The sequence below is a fragment of the Taudactylus pleione genome, unplaced genomic scaffold (genome assembly GCF_031769625.1).
Source record: "Taudactylus pleione unplaced genomic scaffold, aTauple2 ptg000288l, whole genome shotgun sequence".
Lineage (NCBI taxonomy): Eukaryota > Metazoa > Chordata > Amphibia > Anura > Myobatrachidae > Taudactylus > Taudactylus pleione.
In genome coordinates, this window is record NW_028284690.1 from 2,439,384 (window position 1) to 2,465,675 (window position 26,292).

Sequence of the window (26,292 nt, forward strand, 5' to 3'; positions counted from 1 at the left end):
TGGACAACATATCATAATTCCAATCGAGTGTATATATACACACACGACATAACCATAGCATTACAGTAATAATGAATATAAACGTGGAATGATGACTTTAACCCGTATGTATCTTTTCCAGATCCACAAAACAATACATAATAAAAAAATACATAATTATAATAAAAAAAACACATAGCAGACACATAACATAACAATGTAGTGACATTATCATGATTACCATATTTAAAAGATGAGAAATAAAATGCACTTGTACATACTGCAGCACCTTTAATCAATGAAGGGAATGATCTCATATCCTTCATTAAGGTCTACTGGTGATAGGGTATTTTATTTAACGTTAAAATCCAAAAGACTTCACTTTTAAATGTGTTTTTATATGTATGTATGTATGCATGTATATATTTATATATACATACATACACACACACACACACAGGTTCGGCACTCCAATACAAACCTATACCTTCTTACGGTGCCCCCATATTAAATGCATACATACATCAAAGGTGTAGCACTCAGGAATATGATAGATAGATAGATAGATAGATAGATAGATAGATAATGAGATAGATAGATAGATAGATAGATAGATATGAGATAGATAGATAGATAGATAGATAGATAGATAGATAGATAGATAGATAGATAGATACACAGCCCCAGGAGAAGGTCATAACACAGAGCAGAACAGAACCAGACATTAAACTGTGACTTACTTGTTGGATTAAAGTAGACATCATCTCACAGATGGTGACAGCTGACCAGTGCCCATGTGTTTCTCAGCCAGCTACCATCCATCAGTACCTCGAGGCAGCTCTGTTACTCCACTTTTAACCAGGTGCCCACAACTAAGTTGCTGAGGAGGGAGGGATTGGGGGAAGTGAATGTGCGGGGCTCTTTAGATGACAAGAGGGCGGGGCTTAGGGTGCCACGAGTGGGCGGGGCTTCGACGAACATAAACAAATGGGCGGGGCTTCCAAGAGCTGGATGAGTGGGCCGTGCTTTGGACATCTGGGAGGTGAATGGGCGGTGCTTCTGATATCCAAGCACTCTAGAGCTTTTGGACGGCCAGGGGCTGGATGGGCAGAGCCTAGCAAAGCTGGAGGTAAATGGGCTTTGCAGTGTGGCTGGTGGTGGTGACAGGAAATGCTTTCCTGTTGTCAATGTCAAAACGATAGAGGATCCTGTGGGCCTATTTTCGTGGGTGGGCCTGGAGCTGTAGCTCCACCCGCCCCATTGTTAATCCGGCCCTGGGCATGGGGACTAGTATGGTAGAGGAGGGGGGGTAATATTCTTTGTTTGTGGCGGGGCACTGTCTGACTCGGCAAGCAAACAATAGCTCAGCAGCAAAACTCATAAATACATTAGATTTACACAAGAGTACATAGCTATATACCAGTGGCAGAGAGGTATGCTGCAGGGAATAACATAAAAAGAAAATAAATAATAACAATTAAGAAGAAATATGTATGGAACTTTTAAAACTACTTGTAGTCGCTGGCAGCTTTACAGGGGTGGTGGGCAGAGCTGTAACTAGACTTTTTGGTGCCCTGTGCCAGAGAGAGCATTGGTGCCCCCTTCCCCTATTTTTTAAATAGGGACATAAGATAATGCACCTGAAAAAGAGCCATGGGGAATGGCCAAGGAAGAGATAGGGGAGGCCAGAAGATGCTGGGGATTAAAGAAACTACAAGTGAGAATGATGCTAAACAGGAAAATTTACAGTCCCAAACAGCGCCCCCTGCCCTACGGTGCTCTGTGCCATGGCACTGGTCGCACTACCCTAGTTACGTCCCTGGTGGTGGGGGATGGTGGAGTGGAGTAATATTCTTTGTTTGGGGTGAAGAGCTGACTCATTTATCAGCAAATCAATAATGCATAACATGTTTTAATAATACATGTTATGTATTATTTGGCTTGATGATAAATGCTAATATTGCATTAATTTAACTGTAGTATTGGTTTGAGATGTGCGGTTCGGTTTTCATCAAAACCAATCACACCTTATCTTAGGGGTTCTGAGTCGTATAGTATCCCAGTTTGTAATCACTTTAGGCTCCAAGTAGAAGCAAGTCTCGGCTTGGGTCTTCTCGCAATTGGGAACTCAGATTTAAAAACTAGATCTCACGTGTTTTGGATTGCATTTAAGTGTGATGTGTTCAAAATTGACTGTAAATAGCTGGAAATTAATGCTATTGATGTTAATACCAAAGGAACAGAAACAGGTCCAAATTAAACAGAAGAGCACAAGCTGTGGAAAACAAGCTGCTTGAGTGCTGGGGTCAATTCCAGATGTGGCTGCTACTTTTGCGACTCAGTAACTGCCATAAAAGTGGAAATGGCACTGTTGAGCAGTAAAAGCTATTTAAACAATTTACTGCTTTTACTGCAGCCACTTGTCCACGGACAGATATGAAGCCTGGACACCATTGACCATATACATCTGCATCAGAAATCAGTGCATCTTGACTGCAGGACTGCCATCTCGCCTGGAGGAAGTAAGACTTATCATTATTATTTTACACTCCACACTGAACCAACTTGTACATGTTAAAAAAATACATTTTCTAAAAAAAATATATTTTAAGGGCATGAGTTGGAGTTGTAAATACAGTTATTATCTAATGTATATACATACATTAGATGGTTAATTCTCATTTTTAGGGCTGTTATTTCTAAATTATAGTTCAGGGGTTCACTAATGTTCTGGGCCTGCTCCCATATGTGGAAGAAGTAAGTTATGGAAAGCTCACTCTGTGGCTGATGTTTTTTTTTACTTAAAAGTTCCCTAAAAATGTTTAATTCAACCAAAAAGCTTCTAAAATATGTAGGGTATTTTCCCTTATCACACAAGGCGCAGATTTAAAGTAGCCCACTTCGATTTCTCGTACACACCGATTCTAGTTTAACTGTATTTTTGGTACTGAGAGCTGTAGTTGCCAACCTGGAGCAAGTCTTCTTTTCTTGAGAGGAACATTTGAGAAAGATAGGATTAAGTGGGACTATAATTGTAGGTTAGCAGAATTATGCTTCTTCAGTGTTTTGCATTCTGTTAGAAGTGGAGAACTTGCATGCTGTCTTATTGAATCCTATTAGGTATACTATGAAATGTTATTTCTGTATATCTTTATGAGAACACTACAGCAAAAAGGCTTAATTTTTTCAGTTGAATTTCCTCCGTGGCAGACAGAAAAAAAAAATTATCTGGAGCACAATTTTGTAATCTGAGGGATGAAAAGGATAAGGATCTAGCCAAGCAGGAAGGTTCCTTTCTCAAGTATCTTCTGCCACAACATCAGGATGATGACGGTAGCTCTACTTCAAATATTCAACCTGAAACTGAAGCAGAGAAAACAGTTTTGTCTACAGTCTCAGAAGCTGACGTAGAGTATGAGGAACATACTCAAGGTGTTGAAGAGAAACCAATCACACCTGATCTTAGGGGTTCTGAGTCGTATAGTATTCCAGTTTGTAATCACTTTAGGCTCCAAGTAGAAGCAAGTCCCGGCACACAGTGATGCACATTTGGTAATTTTTCAAAACTGGAAGGAGCTTGAATTACGATTGAAAGCAAAAAACAAATGATGAAGAAAATATGCGCCTAATTAAACAAAAGAAAAAGTACTGGCAGCAAATCCTTGAACGACTAGTTGCTTTAGTGAGAGTTCTCGGTATGTAAAATCTGGCCTTACGTGGAACAAATGAAAAATTGCACACAGCTGGAAATGAGAACTTCCTGAAAATTATTGAATTCCTTGCTTTGTTCGACCCCATAATGGGTGAACATATTTGTAAAATAAGAGATAAAGAGACCCATGTGCACTATCTTGGTAAAGATATACAGAATGAACTTATCCAACTATTATCCAACACCATCAAAGCAGAAATTCTTAAATCTGTTCAGGTTGCCAAGTATTTCTCAATAATTATTGATTGTACACCTGATGTAAACCACATTGAACAAATGACCATGATTCTTCGCTTTGTGAACATAGCTTCATTAACTGATGATTGCGAACCTGTATGCATAAAAGAACATTTCTTAGGATTTTTGCAGCTAAAGGAAACAAGTGGTGCTGGTATGACAGACATCATCCTTCACCAGTTAGAAGAAATGTCATTACCTCTTGTAAATTTATGTGGTCAAGGCTATGATAACGGAAGCAACATGAAAGGGAAGAAAAATGGTGTGCAACGAAGAATTTTGGATCTTAACCCAAGAGCATTGTTTGTTCCTTGCAGTGCACATTCTTTGAATTTAGTTGTGAATGATGCTGCCAAGTGCTGTTTGGAGGCCACATGTTTTTTGATCTTATACAACATGTTTATGTGTACTTCTCAGCATCCACACGCCGATGGACAGTTCTACTGCACCATGTGCCTAGTCTTACAGTTAAGCCATTGAGTGAAACAAGATGAGAAAGTCGCATTGATGCCTTGAAACCTCTTTCAGCTTTCAGCTTGGTGATAAATATGATGCCCTGATTGAAATCTATAATGACAATACCATAATGGGAGCATCTGGCAACACCTCAAGAATAGAAGCACAAGGTCAAGTTGTTGGTTTCTCTAATGGTTTGGTATGGTATATTGTTTGAGGTCAATATGACTAGCAAACTGATTCAGGTGAAGGAATTTGACATACACAATTCCATTAAACAACTGAACGCAACAAGGAAGTTTCTTGTAGACTGCAGGAGTGATGAAGGGTTCAGGAAAGTGCAGGAAGAGGCTGGTGAACTTGCTGAGTCATTCGGGATACCAGCACAGTTTGAAGCAAATCCTGTTCGTATTAGTAGAAAGAGGAAGCAGTTCTTATATATGAAGCAGAGGATGAGCCTATTCAGAATCCTAAGGAAAAATTCAAAGTAAACTTTTATTTTGCAGCTATACAATCAGTTGAAGAAAGATTCACACAGATGAATCAAATTAGTTCTGTGTTTGGCTTCCTCTATGATGTTCATAGTATACAGAATAGAACAACAATGCAAATTATGGAAGATTATTGCAAGTTGGAGCAAACTTTACAACATGGGGACTCCAAAGATATTGATGCTTCTGATTTATGTTGTGAATTACAAAGTATTGCAAGGTGCGTTCCAGAGTGTACATCTCCACAAGATGTATTAAACTTTCTGTGTAAAAATGAGCTGACAAATCTTGTCCCCAACACATTTATTGCTCTTCGCATCCTTTTGAATCTCCCAGTGGTGAGCAAAGCTTTTCCAAGTTAAAGTTAATTAAAACTTACATTCGATCTTCAACAATGCAAGAAAGATATGTTGGTCTCTCTCTCTTGTCAATAGAACATGAAATCGCAAAAAAAGTTGACGTGAAAGAGCTTGTCTCTAAATTTGCTAAAGTAAAAGCGTGGAAAGTAAAAATCTAATTTATTACTGCACTTTTTTCTGTACATTTCATGTACAAAGTGTTGATGTTATTGCTGCTAATGTATAGTGTTATTTATTACTGCACTTTTTTCTGTACATTTCATGTACAAATTGATGATGTTATTGCTGCTACTGTTATTTATTGTTGCTATATTTTGCATTTTTAATAAATCTATAAATAAAACTATTAATTTGAGTCAAGTTTGTATTTGAATAGCTGGGGGGAGGGTGTTGGGGGAGGTAGGGACAGTATTGTGTAGATTTGCCTAGGGCACCTAGAATCCTAGCACCGGCCCTGAATAGCAATTTGGTAAAGTGTATCCTGGTGCGCAAATAGTCTTGTGTCGCAGAGGTAAAATACCCTTTAGGAAGATGAAGTCACTGTGGTATATCCGTTCCCATAGTAGCAATAAAGTCCCGCACAATATCTCAGTCTCTCACTAGAGGTTTAAGGTTAAGTGGCCACAAACAATAGTTCCTTTAATGAACAGGTAAAATAAGCAGATCCCGCAGAAAGCTTATTGCTCCTAAAATGATGTTCCTATATCTGCACAAGAGTTGCACAATAGTTGCACTGAATAACACTCTCTGTGATAGCAAAAGTTTTGTGGTTTAATACTTTGATGTAAAAACAAATGACAATCCAGGCAGTATGGGATCTGTGGTTCCACAGAACTGACAATATTTAACAGTCACAAAATTTCCTTAACTGACTTACTGCTTGAATAGGAGGCAGAATGTACATGCTTGACTCTTGTTGGTTTGCAGGAAGAAGGCTGTATACTGCTTTTGCACATTATTACTGCTTTGTAGTTAAATAGCACTTTAATACAGTCTGAGCTTTGTTATCCTTCAACTCATAGTAAGGTTCTGACAGTATCTGCATCAAACAAAATGGCTGATCCTTGATCTTGCCTTCACTGTCTGAAAATGGCTGGAGTTAACAACAACATCATTTTAGTCTGGTGCAGTCTAAATTACAGTTCTGGCACAGAGATATCTTCATACTGAAGCTACACACCCTGTGCTTTTATGTCCTCATGCTGGCTGGGGCTTGTGGTGCCACACTGCTGCATGAGCTCTGACAACTTCTAGGAATTTATTAGACAATGTGTTATAAAAAGCATCATACAGAACATTACAACGGGCACTCTTTTCATCCACGCTTTCTTCTTGCTTGTCACATTCTGCAATATGAAGACTGTATGTTTTATTGTACCCCTTACATTCCTTCTGTTATTACACAGTTTATTAATGCACTCACGCATTCTTCATTATTAGGTTTTGTGTATTTAATGATCTCTAAAAGATCCCCAAACAAGTTTAATTCTGAAAGGTCCTCTGTAAGATTGTGTTACAAACACTAGTTTCCAAATAAGTACCCTCAGCTCCTATACCATTTTATTAATACACATGACGTTGTCCTGATCATACCTTGGATACCTTGTTCATTTTAAATGTAGGGAACCTGTGACATTATAAGGTTCAAGTGTGTGAGTTCTACATAGTGTGTGAAGTGTTGTTTGATTTGAGTGCAATGAGACAGACATTAACACAACATTCCCTGAATGACATGGTGACTACATACCCAACAATCAACCTTATTGTTCTTCCTATGAGCTCATTATAAGGGGAAGAAGTGTCAGTTTGTATAGAGGTGCTATCTTTGCATACACCTCTTCTCTGGTTTAGACCACAATATTTATATACATTTTGGATTTGTGAGGCAAACCTCCACACCTTTTCCTCACTGTAATGGCTCTTCTTTTCTGATACCTCACCAGATGCATCTTATACACAGTACCAGTATGAGTCCTTATTTACCTGTATTTTGTTACTTTTATATATTTTTAAATGTTCTAATTATTTTTCTATATTTTTCTATACGGGTTATTAAGAATTTTTTACCGTGGTCTTTTGACCATCCTCTGATCCGTACCTATACCTGGGAGTATCAGCAGTAAAATAAGTGTGTTATAGCTCTTAATGTGGTTAATACTCTTAACCTTATTATCATGAGTTTCAAAACAGGAGTGGAGTCCACCATTATGACCCCGGCAGTACCCCTAGGATAACTCTCCACACCGTCCCCATCAGCCACTAGTCCTTGACAGCCCTCATTCACTAGAAAAATCAAAAATTGAATGCAACAAAAATAAATGCCTCTATTAATGGATACACAGAGACTTGTTCACACATAGCCCTTCCTTTGCCCACAATCCACAGAAACATCACTAAGGATATCTCCCAATTCTGTGAACCTAGATCTTGGTCTGAACTGTGGCTCTGTTCAGGCCCATCATCAAATAAGTTTGTTAAATTTAAATCAAAGTCAATGTCTTTTTCTGCATCTTCTCTTGCTTCAACTGACCTCACCACCGGGTTGGAAACCTTCTTGCAGTGAGATGTGTGAATCCAACTGTCCTTTTCAGCCACATCAAGGTTTTTAGCAGAACCTGGAATGGGCCTTGCCATCGATTCATGAGACAACCGAAATGTAAGAAATTTCTCACCATTACACAGTCTACAGGCTGGACTCCATGACAAGTTCCCTCTGGGAGTCTCTTCATAAGCTTTCCTTGCTTTTCTTGTAAAGTCCTCAGATGCTGTGAGAATTGTATAATATAGTCCATAGTTAAATCATATAACAGTGACAAGTCAGTTGCTGGACTTACAATGAGCATAGGCAGTTTTCCAAAAAGTAGCTCATAAGGGCACAGGTTAAGTGGCTGCTTTGGAGTGGTGTGAATGCTATACAAAACCAGAGGTAAATCCTCCAGCCAACTCATGGCAGTCCCCACATCCACCTTAGCTAACTTGTTCTTAATGTTAGTGTTTACAGATTCAATTTAGTTTTTTATACACATATATTGACACATTGCTTGGAATACCTTCCCTGTAAAATGTGTACCTCTGTCACCTTCAACAGCACATGGGATACTATATCTGGACACAAATTCCTGCACAATTTCTTTGCCATGAATGATGCTGAAAATGATTTAGGATTTCTGTGACAACATCCGGGTAACTTCATAAGGAAACTGTGAAGTACTCACAAACAATAAATGGTTAGATAAATGCAAGGTATCCAGGATATTGACCCTGCTAATGATAGTGAGATTAGTTGCAGGAGGGACACAGACATCAGTAATGGTCATCAATTGAATCTGCTGAATCAGATTTAACAGTTCACTTCTGGGGAATGGTTATAAATAAATTGTTGATTAGAATAAGCAGGCATAACTATAACAGAAACCTTAGACATTATCATCATTAGAGACAATAATTTGTGAGGTACAAATCTTGGTATTGTTGATTAGGAAAAGCAAGCATAAATATAGCAGTAAACTTAGGCGTTACATTAGCATTGTCATCATCAGAGACAGCAGTCTCTGAGGTACAAATCTTGAATAAAACAGAATAAAAAGACAAAACGGGGAAACATTTCTATAGGAAGGAGGTAAGAGGGTTTGGGGAAGGAGGGCAGGGGGTGGAAGGAGGAGAGACCTGTGATGGCTGACTGCCATTCCGCATGGTAGGTGTCATTGTGTAGCTTCTTATTGCTACACTGTAAAAAATTCCAATTGTTTGATGAAATAAATTTGGCCAATTTGGATAAAATAATTGTTGCTTTAAAAGCTTCTTAAAACAAAGATTAAATGTGCCAGACATTGGGAAAGGTTCTGGTGGTTCTGGTGACCATTTTGGACATATTCACATCATTTAGAAACAAATTTCACACTCTCATCATCATACAAGTATTTCATAGTTGTAAACATACTTGTCATTCTTAATCACATATGCATGTTTTTATTATCTCTAGATCCCACATTACTCTAACCTCATTCCCCATCCTCTGCTGCCAAGCTCTAAACATGTTTTATAAATGACTACCCCCTTTACTCTTGGCAACTCACTCGATGCCATACACAAGAAATGTCTTTCTTTTTTTTTCCCGCTGCAAAAATACAACTCTCTTTTTTTCTAACAGCCAATCTCATGACCTTGAAATGGGAACACTGTCTTACAGCCTCAAATAAGTTTTACACTTGCAATGAAAAACATTAATCCTTTCTAAGCATAAGTTTGTTAGTGGGATGCAATACAATTTGTGGTAAACTACCCGTTTATAATTTTCCATTTCACCAAGCCAATTCCTTCACCTTCATTCAAACAACCATTACCATCCAGGTGCTTCACTCACCCTGCCCCCGTACTCTGTAGCTTATTGCAGGCTACAGTCAACTACCTCTGCACGTTAAAACAATGCTCATACCCTCTATATCACTTACATGAACTCGCTTCAATCCCATACAAATACTTAGACAGTGTTGCCCTTTAAAAAACAAATGAGATTAACCTTTTTCTTTCACTTTAAAATTGTGACATGTCTGTCAAAATAAAAACCTAAAAAAAACCCTACCCATGTTACCTGTCTTTCGTTATTAGATTAACACCTTGCCAGAGCTATCTGTCTGTTGTTATCAGATCAGCACCTCTGTTGCACCTTTACATCAATATTATCTTGTTATCACATATCTGCAAATTGATTTCATATTATCTAGCCATGGCCGTGGACTTCACTTCTTTGTCTATGGTATTACCCTTGCAAACAGATTCACGTCTCTATACACACCTTTCATAAAAGACAATAAACAAATCTCAAAAAAACACTTATGTCACTAATGCCTATCACCTCAACCCCTAAATAATTACTTAATAACAACAATAAACTTAAACATTTATCTGACACAAAACAAAACTTAAACAATATTTCAAATTCAGGAACAAACACCTCAAGTTTACAATATATCATAAAATATCAGCAGAAACTGATCTATGTTAATCAAACCATCTGTTAAATCTAACACAGAAAATACAAACAATTAAAACACATCTACCTTGATCACCCAATCAGGGGATTCTACCAAAGGAAAGGAAAGGTGGGAAAAGGAGGAAAGGTGAGAGAAAGTATGTGCAACCTTATTTTGGTGGATCACTCACACATGTTACATACACTGCTGTCTATGGCCTTATAGTGTGTGTTTTTCTCTAGTGACACAGGACCCTTATTCTAATTCTAACTCAAGCGGCAGCCAGAAGCAATACCAGGGTAGAATTCTTGCCAAATTCTGCTGCCGTAAAGGTCAGCAAACCATACACACATGCACACAATTTTCTCCCTCAAAACAGGGAAGGAAAAAAAATACAAATTGGTTTGCACAATTTTTTTTTTATCTCAGAGTGAGCAGAAAAAGAAATAGAAGATATTAATGCAATTCCTTGGTACTTGCAAGTTCAAAACATTCTATCTTCAAGAAATTATTATAACATAAAAGTCTGTCCAATATCTGACAGATAATGCAATCCCTTCAAAACAGCAATCCAATAATAATTTCAAAAATCAACAAAAGAATAATGCAAAGACAATCACTCAATTAGCAAATTTAAAGAATACCAATATTTTACATTTAACATATTTCAGTGGAAAGTGCTTTGTAGGACAGAATAACTTTTTCTTATCTACTGGCACACTGCCCAGACTGAGAAGGGGTAGAGAAGAAAACAAAAACACAGCTCACAGCGCAAATCTTCTGACAAGCTGAAAAACTACACTTATTATAATCACACTATTAAAATAAGGGGAAAAACGTATCAAACTTCTAACAAGAATGAACAAATCCAGCACATTCAATTAATACAGCGCAGTTTAACTTAACCACTCCATCAGAGACCAAGGGAGGAGGGGGAGAGTAAAAAACAATACCGCACTTAAAAAATTAATTACGAGTAAAACAATTCACTGCCCGTGCACTCTCTCTCTCTTTCCCTCAATCACCAACATATAGAGGGCGTTAACTGGGTTTATCTCGCTGTTGGCCTCCAAAATTGATAAAGCGATATGTTCTGGATTACTTATAAACCTTATTTGTTATAAAGAGAAATGAAATAATTCACACAAATACAGATTCTAAAATAAATGACAATGCTTTTACTTAAAGACAGCTTAATCATGCATGTATTTTGCCAATGCAAACTCACAACAATAACATAGGTTATATCAGCAGCAGTAGGGAATATTTGTAAAATAAATTTGTGACACCCAGTGCAGAATAGTAGCCAGCCATACATACATATGGCAACGGCAACCCAGACCGTCATTGTGTGCTCTCTCATCTGTTCTCTGACTGCTCCCCCCTCCCTCTTTCTCTGGTGAGTTTTATGCTATAATTTTGTCTATCCTCCAATTAACCAAATGGGGAATATTAATTTAATTAATATTCGTACGTGCTAGGCCTTAATTGGTTATGTGTGTCTTAACCATAATATTGACACTATTCTGTGTTATCTTTTTGTTCCCATGAAGAATTCTAACATAATTGCTCATTTAGCCTTCATTTCTAACTATTTCAGACAAATGCTATCTTGATTTAACTCTTTTGTTTATAAAAACTGAGACTTGCTGTCAGCTTTTAAACCCACTATTCTTATTGCTAGAACAATGGATGTAGCAGTTTAACCTATGCATATCTCTGCAGTTAATCACACCTGCAAAGAAATAAAACATTAATCTCTATATGCTTTTTAATACATTATTTAACATACCTTTAGCTAAAATATTAAATAAGATGGCTGATGCATCAGACACATACTTGCTTACTTTAGAGAGAAAGGGAAGGCTTTATCCTCTCAAGGCCTGAGGCCATTCGACAAATGCGGCCTTCTGCAACTCACACAACTATATAAATATAATCTCAATCATTTCTATATGCTCTTAATTGCAATGCAGAAAATAATAAAATACATAAGCATGCATATATTCGTGAATTGCTGAAGTAACATGTACATCCACATATTCCTGTGTTATCACTAGGCATTTTGGTGGTCCACAGGTTTTGCTTATCCATTTGGGTGGCAATGATCTATGGTAGAGGATGGCCCTGGATTTAAGGCGCTCTATTATTGCTGATCTGGCACATGTATTATCAGCCTGGCCATCTTGTAATATCTTATAGTCCTTTATTGTGCCCAGGCAATTTGTCGTGGTGTGATGGATTTTGGTTGCCTTGGGAAAAGCCAGATAGAATGTTAATGTGGCTGGGCTAGATTTGTTCTCGCCAATGGTGGGGGAGTGGTTCTACATTTAGGTACTAAATTGAAATTTCAGTATTTGTGAAGGCCTAATGAGGTTCAGTTGACAGAGGAAGGACTCTTGTTGTTGATTGAGGATCTGATTCAGGTTGTTGCTTTGTTTCTCTAGCTTTGTATAGTGGCAGTGTGGTGGATCTGTGGTGGAACTTTGCTTTGGCGGGAATGAATGGCAGGTGACCAGTCCAGGTGCAATTATTTTGTTGAGATGCTCTCCCTTCGTTGACTGGTAGTTGACTGTACCACTCTAACGGGGGGCAGTATCATCACCCAAATGGGTGGTTAGTCAATTCAGAAGGTGAATGGGCATCTTTGTTGCTTATAAGGTCTTTATAGTTGTGTTTGTGCACCTCGAGCGGTATCCGCCTGTAATGCATGTTGTGAATAGACATTGTAGATTGGCTGATTTTTGGCTGTCCTTTCTTTGCCACCATACTTCCCGTAAATAAATATGTATTTAATTTAATAAATAGCTAACAGTTTTTCTGCCAAATCTAAAGGTGCATATCCACTTAGCGACTGTGAAATGAGTGCACGATTACGACATTGTGATTATGCAGTCATTTCACAGTCTGTGATGTGCCTACACTGAATGTTCAGTCGTTCAGTGTAGGCACATCAATCATCCCCGAACATGAGCAGCCTGACTATGTCGTCAGGTTGACCAGCATGTTCTGGCAATGATAGTTGTCAAGATGTTTTTACATTAAAATGCCCGATTTGTGCCCAATTTTCAAGCAATTGAATGACAACAACGTCGTGGCATAACTAAGGGGGGTCAAGCAGGGTGTGTGCCCTGGGTGCCATTGGACTGGCGTGACGGGGTCGCCGCCGGCCACGGTCCAGGACACCATGGTAAGTGTAGTGCTGACCGGACGGAGTTCAGTCAGCACTACACAGTAAGTAACTAACACACCACCGCGTGCCAGCGGCTGTGTGTTTGTTTTAATCAGCAGCCAATGAGAGTCAGACAGACTGTCATTGACTGCTTCGCCCACTGCTGGAGCCGGGCTGAAGCTCACTCATGAGCTCCATCTTCTGGCTCTTGCAGTGGGTAATGGGAGAGACATCATGTCTCGTGGGCCAGCCCGAGAGACACCCAGGCTGGCCCACAATGCAGAGTGGGCCAGCCCGGGTGGGAGGAGCAGCGGACGGTGGCAGAAGCAGAAGCCGTAGTGGGGATTCAGGTAAGTGTTTTTTTTTCTTTTTTTTATGTGTGTGTTTGTCTGCACTACTGGAGGAGGGGGGAACTACTGCTAGGGGCACTGCATCGGGGGGACCACTACTGGGGGTACTACTAGGGGGGACTACTACTGGGGGTACTGAATTGGGGACCACTACCCGGGGTAATACTGGGGGGACATCTATTGAGGGAACTGAATTGGGGGACTGCTACTGGTGGCACAGCATTGGGGGGACCACTACTGGGGGCACTACTGGAGGAGGACTACTACTGGGGGTGCTGGGACTACTGCTGGGGGCACTGCATAGGGGGGACCACTACTTGGGAGGGGAGGACTACTGGGGGCACTGCATTGGGGGACCACTACTGGGAGCACTACTGGGGGATTACTACTGGGGGCACTGCATTGGGGGACCACTACTGGGGCTAATACTGGGGGGAGAACTACTGAGGGAACTGAACTGGGGGACTACTACTGGGGGCACAGCATCAGGGGGACCACTACTGGTGGCACTACTGGAGGAAGACTACTACTGGGGGTGCTGGGACTACTGCTGGGGACACTGCATAGGGGGGACCACTACTTGGGGCAATACTGGGGGGGACTACTACTGGGGGCACTGCATCGGGGGACCACTTCTGGGGGCACTACTGGGGGGGAACACTACTGGGGGCACTGCATCAGGGGAACACTGCTGGGGGCACTGCATAGGGGGGACCACTACTTGGGAGGGGAGGACTACTGGGGGCACTGCATTGGGGGACCACTACTGGGAGCACTACTGGGGGATTACTACTGGGGGCACTGCATTGGGGGACCACTACTGGGGCTAATACTGGGGGGAGAACTACTGAGGGAACTGAACTGGGGGACTACTACTGGGGGCACAGCATCAGGGGGACCACTACTGGTGGCACTACTGGAGGAAGACTACTACTGGGGGTGCTGGGACTACTGCTGGGGACACTGCATAGGGGGGACCACTACTTGGGGCAATACTGGGGGGGACTACTACTGGGGGCACTGCATCGGGGGACCACTTCTGGGGGCACTACAGGGGGGGAACACTACTGGGGGCACTGCATCAGGGGAACACTACTGGGGGCACTGCATAGGGGAGTCTACAACTGGGGGCAGTATATAATGGGCACTACATAGGGGGGCACTGCATAGGGAGGGCTACTACTGGGGGCACTATATAAGGGGCACTGCATATGGGGGACCACTACTGGGGGCACTGCATAGGGGGGACTACTACTGGGGGCACAAGGGGCACTGAATAGGGAGGACCACTACAGGGGGCACTGTATAAAGGGCACAGTATAGGGGGGATCACTACTGGGGGCCTGCATAAGGTCGACCACTACAGAGGGCAATGTATAAGGGGCACTAATGGGGGCCTGCATAAAAGGGAGCACTACTGGGGGCCTGCATAGTGGGGACCAATCCTGGGGGCACTGCATAGGGGGGATCACTACTGGGGGCCTGCATAAGGGGGAACACTACTGGGGACACTGTATAAGGGGCACTAATGGGGGCCTGCATAAAAGGGAGCACTACTGGGGGCCTGCATAAGGGGGACCACTACTTGGGGCATTGTATAAGGAGCACTACTGGAGGCCTGCATAAGGGGAACCAATACTGGGGCCACTGCATAAGGGTAACTAATGGGGGGTTGCATAAGTGGGACCACTACTGGAGGTACTGTATATGGGGCACTACTGGGGGCATGCATAAGAGGGACCACTACAGGGGGCACTGCATAGGGTGAACTGTATAAAGGTGCATATGGAATGGAAAGGACTGTTCGCAGAGTGACGAAAAAGGGGTGTGTGTCACATCCCATTTTTCAGTGACCACTCCCCTTGTGACCACACCCATTTTTTTACGCGCGCACCTTGGGGGGGGACTCCATTTTTCAATTTGCCCTGGGCTCCAAATACCCTAGTTACGCCACTGGGGCGTATCAACTTAGCGACTGTGAAACGAGTGCACGATTACAACATTGTAATCATGCAGTAATTTTACAGTCTGTGATGTGCCTACACTGAACATTCAGACGTTCAGTGTAGGCACATCAATCATCCCCAAACATGGGCAACCTGACAATGTCGTCAGGTTGACCAGCATGTTCGGGTGCTGATAGATGTCAAAAACTACCAGCAGGCGCGTGCATCGCTGGTCATTTTTTACATTACAATGCCCGATTTGCAAGCAATTGAATGATAATGACGTCATTATCGTTCAATCACCTGGTAAAATCGGGTAGTGGATACGCATCTTAAGTCTCAGTGACTTTATTTATAGTTATATTTTAGTTGTTAAATGATTTGCACACATGACACACTTAATCCAATAGAAGGTTTAAGCATACATACAGGGTATAAAGCTATAACTAGGAAATTATTTTCTGTGTCAATACACATTTTCAAACAAAATATAACAATAAAATTATAACCAGAATTATAAAAAAATATTTATATTCTTATCTTTGACACAGCTTTAAGTAACACAATGGGGGCGATTCTCTGTAAGTATAAGAATAAAGGTGCGTAACTATCCACTAATAGACATACTGTAGAAATTGTAATCTTGCAGTCGTTTCACAGTCTGTGATGTGCCTACACTGAAAGTTGAGTCGTTCGGTGTAGGCACATCCATCATCCCCGTACATGCTGAACCTGACATTATCGTCAGGTTGACCAGCATGTTCGGGCAATGATAGATGTTAAAAACGACCAGCGGGCACGCGCATCGCTGGTCGTTTTTTACTTTAAACTGCCAGATTTGCAGACGATTAACAAGCGATTGAACGATAACGATGTCGTTATTGTTCAATCGGCCTGTTTAACGATGTCGTTATCGTTAATCGCCTAGTGGATACGCACCTTAGCACATAGGCCTTATACTTTTAGGCTGATTATACAATTTGTAGGGAAATGTTTTCTGCTTTGGAATGTAGGCTGCACATAGCATATTAGTAAAGAATGATAGCCTTAAAGACGGCAAATCGATTGCCTGACAGGGACTACAATTAATTGAAGACACCTAAGGAATATCACTCAGAAGCACTGAACAGTTAATTCAGAAATGCATATTCAGTGATATTTAGTGAGCTTTAAATCATTTTGTTTCTGCCAACAAATTTAATCTTAAAGCTATATTACCTCTTGTTCTTTTTTTTATTATTTACAAAAAAACTAATGATATACTGACATTATAATAAGTAGAAGTTAGATTATAGATAATATTATATTGCAATCTACAGTTAGTGGCTAGTTTGTATATGACCATCATATATGAGTCAAATTTACTTTAGTAAGCTACAGTAAACAGACATGCTTTCCATGCCACAATAACGGCCCCAAAGCTTTTATTCTTTAGAAGGCCTCTGCATTCACTGATTGTGCCTCCCAGACTCTTATTTGGACTTTCAGTCAGCTAACAATATATCTGTAGAAACACGACCTTATGGGTTTCTTTGTGCTGCATTCCGCGAGAGGGATAAAGTGCCTACATCAGCTCGCGCATGCACAGAAGGACTCCCGGGTCATAAACCTGTAAGTTCTCACACCGCAAAGGACAGCTCTTATCAGAACAGCTGCCCTTCGTGAATTTACTCGTAATTGTATATGCATACGGCATTACTAAACGCAGTTATACATGCGATCAGTGGCGGGATATATCACATCTATATAATAAGTGGGAAAGCGTGTCTGTCTACCCGTCTTTTTGTCCTTATGCACGGCCAGAGTTTTGGACCTAGCTCCACCAAATTTGACATGATGGTGTAGTTTGACCAGGATTAGGTTTTTGCCTAGGTCTGAACATCAGGGCCACACACTGTCACACAATCACTAAAGATGGGGGCACTCTTAAACTACATAGGTTCCAGGACTGGCTCCAGTGGAAATTGGAAGAATGTGAGAATGCAACAAAGTATCCTTTTCACCTCAGTCTGAGCAAACTTGATGACTCATGCAAGTTCTTAATAAATCCAGAGCCTCTGTGTTTGCATGCAAGGGCACAACCAGGGGCATAGAGAGCCATCAGGGTGTATGATCTAATCGTGGGAGTTGCCCCCTTAGAATTTTTTTATTTGCAGAGCTGTGCACAGGGGAGGGGATGCTGTGAGCCCCTCAGCCTATGCACAAATCCAGGGTCAGGGTGCGATCAGTGTGATTGTTCCTCCCCACAGGCAAAGGAGACTACAGCAGCAGTCTCCCATTGCAACCCAGCACACAGCAGCATGTGCTTGGCTGCTAATAGGTAAGAGAGAGGGGGGATGGCATCAAACCTGGGCCTCTGCCGGACTCCTCCAACAAGCCCAGGCACAGGTAATTAGTACCAACTCAGCACCTCTGGGCATAACTAGAACTTTGTGGGCCACATAGCAAGATCTTAAAAGGGCCACCCCAGAGGTAAAAAACCACATACATTTGCCCTCACACAGAGCCCATTCAGGTTATGCCACGCAGTAATGCCCCTTACACTACACAGTAATGCCCCTTACACATTATACCACACAGTAATGCCCTTTACAGATTATACCACAAAGTAGTGCCTAATATAATACATTATTCAACACAATATTAGTGCCCTTTACACATTATGCCCCCCAACAATTCACCTCCCCATTTCCCTCCAGCAGCCATTCACCTCCCCCTGTGTGCCATCAGCAACCAGCAGGTGTGGATTATGGGCTGGGCCACCAGCTAATTACAGGTGGTGCACTGGCAAACATGGACAGGTAACACTGGAGAAATTTGAATCTGGCAGCAGTCACGAGCCAATTGGCAGGAAATCAGAAGCCGTCACTGCTGATTGGCTGCCAGTCTGCGAGCTCTGATTGCCTTGCACTAGTGGCGCTGTCTCTCCATGACTGCCTGCCAGTGCGCCAGCTGTAATCAGCTGGCGGTCAAGCACCAAATCAACATTGCTGAAACCGGGGCCCCCTCTCTGTGTATGGGATCATTGCCACCAATGTCCACTGCACATGGCAGCTTGTTTTGTGGGGGGTACAAACAAAGTAATAATTTCAGCCACAAGTGGCAGTCCCTGCCGCTGAAGTGATTGGTTTGTTAAACTGTGCATGTCCTGTTTCATATATACAACATAAGGGTGGGTTGGAGGGCCCAAGGACAATTCCATCTTGCACCTTTTCCTTTCCATTATGTGCTGGCTGGGGCATTGCTGCCTGACATTTTTAATGTTATAGTTTATGAATGTCCAGAAATTGTAATGGCCACAGACAGCATCTCCTGCATGCCCCTTTCATTTTTTTTAAGGAAAATTCTGAACTAATTGCTGTTTGTTATGGCACAACAGTGACATTCAGCCAAGGGTTCTCAGCCCACAGGCCGCATCCTGCTTCACGGCCCCAAGGCTGTAATGCCCACAACTTGCCAAGAGTTCCAGGCTTCAAGGCTGTTGCAGGACTGGTTCCTTCCTAATCATAGCTCTGTATTCCACTACTACTCAGCCTAGAGGCTGCATCAACAATTAACTACCAACTATTAATTCTTCAGCCAGGGGCTGCACCAATTATCAATCCTGCAGCCAGTGGCTGCACCCATTTATCAATATCAACTCTTCTTACTTCAGCCAGTGGCTGCACCAATTATCAACTCTTCTTACTTCAGCCAGTGGCTGCGCCAACTATCAACTAACAATTCTTCAGCCAGTGGCTGCACCAATTATCAAGTATCAACTCTTCTTACTTCAGCCAGTGGCTGCGCCAACTATCAACTTTCAATTCTTCAATCCTCAAGGGGTACTCCAACCATCATCCTTTCACAGTCCTCAACTCTATTTATCACTCAGTTTTGAGCCAGCTAGCTGGATGCAACCTTTTGGCCCTTAACTAGATGAAAAAAAATATTGTGATCTGTGAGGTGGTCAAAAGTGACTGGAAACAAGTGGAAATAAATGTTATTGAGGTTAATAATACTGTAGGAACAAAAAAGGCCAATTTTATGTGATTTTAGCTGTTTCTATGATATTTTAAGAAAAAATCCAGATCCAAAACCAAAACAAAAAAAAAAACACGGAGGTGAGGTTTTGGCAAAACCAATCCAAGGGAGATCCAGATCCAAAACCAAAACACGGGGGTCAGCGAACATCTCTAATTATAACAGGCCTATAATTATCAAGTTGGGTATAGAGACAAGTCAAGTTCACTTCATGCCAATCCACAGAGCCGGCCCTAAGCTTTCAAAGCAAATGCCTAGGGCATCTGGAATGCCTAGGGGCATTCCATGGCTCTGCAGCTCCCCCCTCCGCTACCGCGATCGGAGCTCAGCTGTAGTCAGCCTGTCAGGTGACAGCCAGAGCCAACTCAGAATGAGCTTCTGCACAGAAGCTCATTCTGGCTTCATAACCATGTGACTGGCTGAGGCGGAGTCAATGTTCCAGTCCCACTGCAGCGTGAAGAGCATGGAGCTGTGACACTGGCTGCACAGTGGCTGCATTGACAGATACACAACAGGTTTCCCCGGGGTAGGGTGACTGAGGTGATTAGTTGCTGTGTTGCTGTTGGTGGCGCCGGGTATCAGTGATCGGAGAGAGTGAGGTGCGTGGTTTATCAGTGTCTCTATACTATACTATGCAGAAGTCACTCTCTGGCTGCAGCTCCCAGGTCTTTCATCCTTTATTACTCTCTCTGCTCTTTTGCCAGGCTGTCTCAGTCCTCTCCCTGGCACTCTGTCTCCCTGACCTATGGCTGCAGCTTCCTCCCTTGGGTGTCTCTGCCATCTCACTTGCACATTGTGTTCCTGCCTTAGTTTGATTTTTAGCACCACTCACAAGAAATATACCATATGTGTATATGTATTTCTGAATATATGCTTGCTTGCATGCGTGTGTGTATATATATATATATATATATATATATATATATGCAGTCACAAAAGGGAGCAGTGGCACTCGTCGAAAAAAAACAATTAAAGCAGGGTTGAATGAACCTCTAATGTCACTTCAATGTTTCAATCGCATAGATTTTTGTCAGGAAGTACAAAAAACACATACAACACTTACCTATATACAAAGACAAACACCACGAGTGTAGCCGATCAACGTCCACCAGGATCACCTCTGACGTCATCGCTACGCACTGTACAGCGGGTGCGACGCCTGACGTGTCCGTTACTATGGAGACCAGAATCAACAAAGTGATAAGCATAAGCCTTCACCAACAATACATAGACTAATACAGATATGTACAAACGGAGCTGAAACATTGTCTTTATCATGTTTCAATTGATATTCTGTTGCTACAGTCTGGTCCCATTGTCTAGTTGTTTGGCTCGCACATCATACATGGCTTTATTGGATAAGATTACAGTCTAGCCTGATTGTTTTGTCTAGATAAATTTGCTGCGATTATGTCATGCATTCCCGTTACTTTGTACTGCATGTATGTATATACATTTCTTTGCTCAGCTCCGTTTGTACATATCTGTATTAGTCTATGTATTGTTGGTGAAGGCTTATGCTTATCACTTTGTTGATTCTGGTCTCCATAGTAACGGACACGTCAGGCGTCGTGCCCGTTGTACAGTGCGTAGCGATGACGTCAGAGGTGATCCCGGTGGACGTTGATCGGCTACACTCGTGGTGTTTGTCTTTGTATATAGGTAAGTGTTGTATGTGTATTTTGTACTTCCTGATGAAAATCTATGCGGTTGAAACGTTGAAGTGACATTAGAGGTTCATTCAACCCTGCTTTAATTGTTTTTTTTCGACGAGTGCCGCTGCTCCCTTTTGTGACTGCATGTTTGTACTTTATGCAGAAGGCACCGACGTCATGTTTGGACTTTGAGTGCCAGGCCTTCGCTATTCTATATATATATATATATATATATATATATATATATATATATATATATATATATATTGTGATAGGATCACTGGTAAAGTGGTCTGTGACAGGGATATTTATCCCAGATTCCTGTCCTATGTGTTTAAAATCCCCAGGAGAAAGTCTGCAGTGTAGCAGGCTTGAGTTTCGGCTTTTTGAAAAGCCGGTTTGGGACCTGGGGGTTGTGGGTGAGAGGAGAGGGAGGGCTCCACCCATGGCCACTCCAGGTTTTGGTTCTCGCAGCCTGGTACAGGCTTGTTAGGGTTTCCACCTGAGAGTGGCCAATATAAGCCTAGTGTGTGTCTCACCTGGGAGAGCAGACAGGGAGTTTGCTCAGAGACACTTGGAAAACCTATCTGTAAGTACTGTGCTGTGCTTTGCTGCTGGCGAGGGCATTAGGCCCTGCCAGGTTCTGGTAGTGAGGGAACTACCTGTGAAGTTAGTGCCCCGACAGGGCTAGGATTTATGTTTATGTTTTCTTTATGTTATTTCTGACATTGTACAATAAAGACTGGCGCCGACCAGCTTGTACTCGCATCCAGACTGGTGTGCTGCTTCCCTGCTGCTGTGTGTGTGTGTAAGGAAGGAGTCCTCTACCCAGGAGAGGGACCTCCTAATCTGACTGTGTCACAATATATATATATATATATCACACAAAAGTGTCCAGCACTCTGGGACCCAATGATATATAAGCAAGTAGCGCAAGCTCACAGCAGGTTATCAACATTTCGGGTCCAATAGTCTGGGCACCAGGCAAGCTGTTATTGGAGAATTGAGTGTTGGTACATTGCTACGTTATATGTATATATATATTTATACATATACATATATATATATATCAACACAGATTTTTCAAGTTATTTATAAAAATATCCCCATATATATCTATACATATATTTTGAAAAACAAATAAATAAAAAATATATATATATATGCTTGCGTGTGTGTGTAAATATATATCTATATATACATATATATATATATATATATGCTTGCATGTGTGTGTGTAAAATATATATATATATATATATATGCTGTATATATATTTCCTTGAGGCTAATATTAAACACAAATACACATACATATATATATATATACATATATGTATATACAGTATATATATATATATATATATATAGATACTAGATATACAGTGTATCATTTGGCGTCCATGTATAAACACTAATGTTGGGTACAAACTGGCTGACATATCGGCCGTTCAATTAACTGAACGGCCGATATATAGTGTGTGCCCGTCGGCCAGTGTGTACACATGGGTTGGGTATGGGATGCCGGCAGTTAAGATCCCAGTGGTCGGAATCTCGACAGGGTTAGCATAGTGACACTTGTTGGTCAGAATACTAACCCTCCCTCTTTGGTGCCTAACCCTAACCTGATCCTCTAGTGCCTGAATCTAACCTTCCCAGCACCCTAAACCAAACCCCTCCCTCCAACCCCACTACTTACCTTCTGTATCCCAGCGGACAGGATTTCGATGTTGGGATTCCGGTGCAGGTAAAGTAAGCATTGGCATACCGAATGTATCCCGTACACACAATATGTCCATGAACAACATCGTTCACAGACATATCACTTCGGCTGTGCAGCACAGCCGATGGCAGATATATCTGCTCATCATGCTGTGTGTACGGGCGTCCAGCTGACCACCCTTACACTTGTTGCAAAGGCCGGCGGGGAGAGCGTTGCTATGTGATGGTTGTTCAGTGTGTTTGAACAACCATAATCTGCAGATATACTGTATCTGTCAAATGTGTATCCACTTTAAGATTGGTGGTGGGATTATCTGATAAGGGGTACCAGCCAAAATCTTGCCTAGGGCACCACATTGGCTAGGGCCGGCCCTGCCAGTCCACACCGAAAAGGACATTCTGATTATAACAATACTGTCACCATTGACTAAAACTGACTACACTGATTTTATCAGGACTACAGTATATGCAATTGGTTGTAGCATAAAAGTTCTAAAAAGATTACTCTAGCACTACACCAATGGATTACATCAGTATTTGCTTCATTAGACTCGCACTGACTACATATAGCGTCCTCATTGTTTGTACCAGGACTGACCCCACTTATTAAATCAGCATTTACCAATTTATTATTCCACCATTGACACTACTGATTATTTCAGTAATGCTACCATCAGTTATTGACCCATTATTTATTAAAATAAGGCTTCAATGATTAGGGGCCTGATTCAGACCCACTCGCGAGCGGCTGTCCGCTCGCAAGTGGGTCGATGTTATGGACTGAGCATGCGCACGACGGAGGGAGCTCCGTCGTGCGCATGCGCCAGACGCGACGAGCGAAGGAAAGTCCTTCGCTCTTTGTGTCCGATCAAAGGGGGCGTGCTGTCAATGTTGATTGACAGTACGCCCCCTTTGGTGGGCGTGCCGGGGGCGTGCCTCCCTGACGGGGGCGTTCCCACGGGAACGCCTCCCGTCAGAAGCCGGCCCACTGACATCACTAGTGATGTCAGTGGGAGTGATTTTGGCTCTGATAGAGCCAAAATCACTCCGGAGCTTGCGGTTGAAAACCTCAACCGCAGGCTCCGGCTCGCAATTTCGATGGTCGCGATGGTCTCGACCATCGCGGCCATCACAAAGCACGCTCGTATAGCCTGTGGGTGGTGACCCACAGCTATACGAGCGTCCAGGAGGACGCTCCATGAAAATGGAGCCCGGCCCTCATTCAGAGCGTGCGCTCTGCTCAGAGCGTACGGCTCTGAATGAGGGCCTAGATCAGCACTTCCCCTCCAACTTATCTGTATTTTATCCAGTGAGTAGGGTGTTAGTAATCTCTTTAGCAAGTGCCTATTATGCTTCACGCAGAATCAGAATGCACCGGTGGAGAATCTCTGATTTCCCAATGGTCTGCCATTTAATACACTTGAATAAGCCAGAATAACCCTTTTTTTTTCAATGAAAAAAGGGTTATCACACTTCATACATATTTCTCATAGTCCTGGGAGTAAGATGAAATTCTCATCTTGCAAGACTACACCAGGTGAGACCTCATAGTTTTGCAAGATTAGAATTTCTGACTTTTTGGCAGTATTTTGTGCCATCAATATTGGCCTAAAATACATCCAAACCAGCATGAGTCCTATTACCCAGATTTTAACTCTATGGGCCTATTCATCATTGGGAGCTGGGTGACCCCCAATAATTAAATAACCTTCTTGCTATGAGTAGCAGTGGTGGATATAAAAACACCGGAGCAACTCAACATTACACCATTGTGGATAGAGCTGATCTTTGTCCCAACATTCCCTATCACCACTACTTATGTGAAAATCAGTGAAAATTAGCACTGCCGAGTCTGAATCTGCAGTGCTAGTGCACATGAGTGAACTTGGGTTCACTTACGCACACAAAGAACCCAGTGTCTTGTGGAAGGGGCTGAACAGAGAAGGAGTGACAGAGAATCAGCTCCAGGTGTTAAAGTGGGCCCGAACGGGGCGGAACTGCGTTCCGTCACTTCAATTTGGAGACAGTACCAGTTCCACCTCCTCCGACCCACTTTAGCCCAGCGCTGCTTAGAGGCTCCATTTGCTGGGCGCCCGCTGAGATTTTGTTACCAGCGGGTGCCCGGCTCCCTTCACGCAGTGCCAGCCAGAGGCGGGAGCTCACACCTGAGCTCTGGCTTTTGGCTCCTGCAGTGCACTATGGGAGAGATGTCATGACATCTCTCCCATAGTTCTGAGGAGCGGCCAGCCGGATGTACGCAGACGTGGGAACGGGGCTTAAGGTAATTCTTTTTTTTGTGTAAGCAGCTTCCATTTTACTCAGGGGCATTTACTCTGGGGCACTACTACTGGGGACATTTACTTGGGGGCACTACTACTGGGGTATTTACTTGGGGGCATTACTATTGGGGCACTACTACTGGGGACATTTACTCGGGGGCATTATTATTGGGGGCGTTTACTCAGGGGCACTGCTACTGGGGGCATTTACTCAGGGACATTACTATTGGGGCACTATTACTGGTGGCACTACTACAGGGGGTACTACTATTGGCAACACTACAGGGGGCACTACTACAGGGGGAATTACTTCTACAGGGGGAATTACTACAGGGAGAACCACTCCTTGGGGCACTAAGGGACACCACTACTGGGGTCACTGAATAAGGGACACTACCACTGTGGGCACTGCATAAGGGGCACTGCATAAGCGGCATTACCACTGTGGGCACTGCATAAGGGGCACCACTACTGGGGTCACAGCATAAGGGGCACCACTACTGGGGTCACAGCATAAGGGGCACTATCATTACTGTGGGCACTGCACAAGGGGCATTACAACTACTTTGAGCACTGCATAAGGAGCACCACTACTGGGGCCACAGCATAAGGGGCACCACTACTGGGGTCACAGCATAAGGGGCACTATCACTACTGTGGGCACTGCATAAGGGGTACCACTACTGGGGGAACTGCATACAGGCACCATTACTGGGGTCAAAGAATAAGGGGCACTATCACTACTGTGGGCACTGCATAAGGTGCATTACCACCACTAGGGGCACTGCATAAGGGGCATTACCACTGTGGGCACTGCATAAGGCACACTACCATTACTGGGGGAACTGCATAAGGAGCACCACTACTGGGGGCACTGCATAAGGGGCACTACTATTGGGGTCACTGCATAAGGGGCACTACTGCTGTGGGCAGTGTGTA

The 26,292-nt window shown here is 42.6% G+C and overlaps 1 pseudogene; it reads left to right on the top strand.

The window, feature by feature from the left end:
- The first annotated feature begins 966 nt into the window (after positions 1-966).
- LOC148511970 (uncharacterized) lies at positions 967-5,237 on the top strand (annotated as a pseudogene).
- The last annotated feature ends 21,055 nt before the right edge of the window (positions 5,238-26,292 follow it).